Source organism: Poecilia latipinna, unplaced genomic scaffold (assembly GCF_001443285.1).
Source record: "Poecilia latipinna isolate Pla-1442-1.1 unplaced genomic scaffold, P_latipinna-1.0 Scaffold6762, whole genome shotgun sequence".
Lineage (NCBI taxonomy): Eukaryota > Metazoa > Chordata > Actinopteri > Cyprinodontiformes > Poeciliidae > Poecilia > Poecilia latipinna.
This window is the reverse complement of record NW_015119378.1, coordinates 587-3,480: the sequence shown is the minus strand read 5'-3', so window position 1 is coordinate 3,480 and position 2,894 is coordinate 587. Positions and strand designations below refer to the sequence as shown.

At 36.5% G+C, this 2,894-nt stretch overlaps 1 pseudogene; it reads left to right on the top strand.

The window, feature by feature from the left end:
• Nucleotides 1-1,153: 1,153 nt before the first annotated feature.
• LOC106944059 (GTPase IMAP family member 4 pseudogene) lies at nt 1,154-2,370 on the top strand (annotated as a pseudogene).
• The last annotated feature ends 524 nt before the right edge of the window (nt 2,371-2,894 follow it).

The following is a 2,894-nucleotide window of genomic DNA, read 5'->3' as shown; positions in this document are numbered from 1 at the left end:
TTTAGCTACGAGGTCGTTTTCTTTAAGTTTTTGGCTGTAGACTGTAAAATGGGGGAGTGGCTGTGCTGAACCATTGGCTTGATCTATGCCACAGGTGTCAAACTCCAGTCCTGGAGGACCACTATCCTGCAACATTTAGATGTGCCGCTGCTGCACCACCTGAATACAATAATTAGGTGATTAGCAGGACTCTGGAGAACATATCTACACAATGAAGAGGCAATTAAGCCATTTGACTCTGGTATTTTGTACCTGTGGCACATCTAAAAACTGCCAAAATGTTTTTTTTTTTGTCAGTGTGTCATATTGGTGACTGAAGCCTGTGATGATGACTCCAACACATTTCTTTAGACAAGTTGGAATGACTTTTAATGTCCAAATTTGTTTTCTATAAGCTGATTAATTTCTTTAGTAATTATTTCTGACTTTTTTATGCTTTATCTTGTAAACCAGGTGGGCAGAGTAATTTGAATGAATGTGACGGTGACACACACAGGTGAGTCTGATTAGTTTTGTTCAAACTTCTTTTTAAAATATGTATTTATTATCCTAATGTTTCTGCTATATTTCCTGTTTTTCCTTCCAGGCTGGAAGTCTTCCTCCTTCATGTTGGCGAAAACAAGAGCAGCACCAAAGACACGTCACCATCAGCGATCACAAGACCATCCATGGTCGCTTCCAATGAACTTTCAAAGCACACTTCACCTTCAGTGCAAAGTATAATGAATGAATGACCTTTGTTGTATATTGCTGTCAGTGCTGTTTGATGTTTTGAAATAAAAGTAGATTATATTCTGTGAATGGTGCTGTTTTTTTGTAGCATCTAATGTCTTAAAATTAATTTGGAGATTATTGATGGCCAATAGTTTCTGGGGGAACAAAAGGTTTTAATTGCTCTAGTGGCTTTTATTTGGTATTAAATATATAATATATACTTTACACTGTTCTGTGTGTAACACATTCTTAGTGTTAACTTTTGACAATATACACTTGTTGTTGGGTAGATTTACACTGAAGTGTATTTGATTTCAACTACTGTGAGTGTTGATTCAACTCTATCACAAATAACACACTTTCAAAGTAACTTCTCCACCATACAGAGTGGACCAATATAGACACTTTCAAAGTGTTGAATTTAACTCTGTAGGAGTTGATGGAACACTTCCAAATTTGCTGTGTGGTATATATAATTATCTCCATGTCCACATGTCATTGATTCCCTCAATATATCCTAAGATACACAAAGGCTGAACTTCTGAATACAACATGATGATCAGATTCAAACTTTCTTCTTCACAGGAACAAACATTAAAAACAACGACATGAGGATTGTGATGGTGGGGAAGACTGGAACTGGAAAGAGCGCTACTGGAAACACCATTCTGGGTCGAGAGTGCTTTGAATCCAAATGTAGCGCAAGTTCCCTGACCATTGGCTGCTCCAAAGTCTCCAGTAATGTGGATGGTCAGCAGGTTGCCGTCATCGATACTCCTGGTCTGTTTGACACCAGATTTGGAGAAGATAAAACAAGAAAAGATCTAAGTCAGTGCATCCGCTATGCTTCTCCTGGACCCCACATCTTCCTGGTGGTCGTTTCAATCAGCAGATTCACAGAAGAAGAAAAACAATCAGTGCAAAAGATTCAAGAAATCTTTGGAGAGGCTGCAGAGAGATACTGCATGGTTCTGTTTACCCATGGAGACAACCTTGTAAAAACCACCATCGAAGATTATTTGTCTGAAAGCCCAGAGCTGCAGGATCTGGTGTCCAGATGTAACAACCAGTATCATGTCTTCAACAATAGGCTGGAAGACAAGAAACCTCAGGTCACTGAGCTGCTGGAGAAGATCAGAACCATTGTTGACAAGAATGGAGGAAGTCACTACACCAATGAGATGTTCCAAGAGGCTGAAAGGAAAATCGAAGAGGAAAAACAACGAATCCTGAAGGAAGAAGAGGAGCAAAAATGTAAAGAGGAAGAAGAATTGGAGAGAAAAATACAACAGAAGTATGGGAAAGAGATGGAGAGAATGCAGGAGCAATTCCTGGCTTTTACAGAGGCAGAGAGAAAGGCGAGAAAGGAGGAGTTTGAAATCATAATGGCACTAATGAAGGAAAAGCAGGAGAGTGAATTGAAAGCAATGCGATACCAGCTGCAGGCCGAGTATGAAGCCAGGACCAGAAAAGAAGCTGAGGAACGTGATCGTGGTAATGTGCCATGTGTGATACTGTGAGGTGTAAAGCTGTAACCTAGCAGTTATTAGACATTAAAACATTAAAACTAATAAGAATTTTTAAACATTTTCTTTCTTGTCTTTAAAAATAAAGTAGAACTCCAGGTAGAATGATGTGTGTCCTTAATATCTCATAATTTGTTTTAAAAAAGTTTCTGCTGATGTTTAAATACTTACATGTTAAGTAAAACTGTGTCATTGAATATTTGGCATCATTTGTATTATTCTATAATTTCCAGATCTCTGTGAATTTATTAATTTCTTTCAGTTAAATTCAAAATTAGGATGTAAACTCACTAGATGTTCTTGTGTTAATTCTTTCTATTTTATTTCTTGTAATAGTTAATTTTATTACTTTAATTTATAATCACTGTTTAAACTTCCGTGCAATGTGGGTTTATTTATTGATTCATTTTAATCCACATCTGTTGTGGCATCCTGTACTGAGCTGAGTGAAATACAACATTTAAACATTTGAATAATCAGTAAACACTGTTAAATCATAAGAAAATGTTTCAAGGGTCTTTATTTACTATTATTAACTTAGAATTGCTGTCAAGTCATATCTTTTCTTTAATTAGACCTTATAATATTGACCTTCCAAAGTTTCTTTTACAGCGAGCTTTAAACAACACGATTTAATTAATTAATTAATAAAGC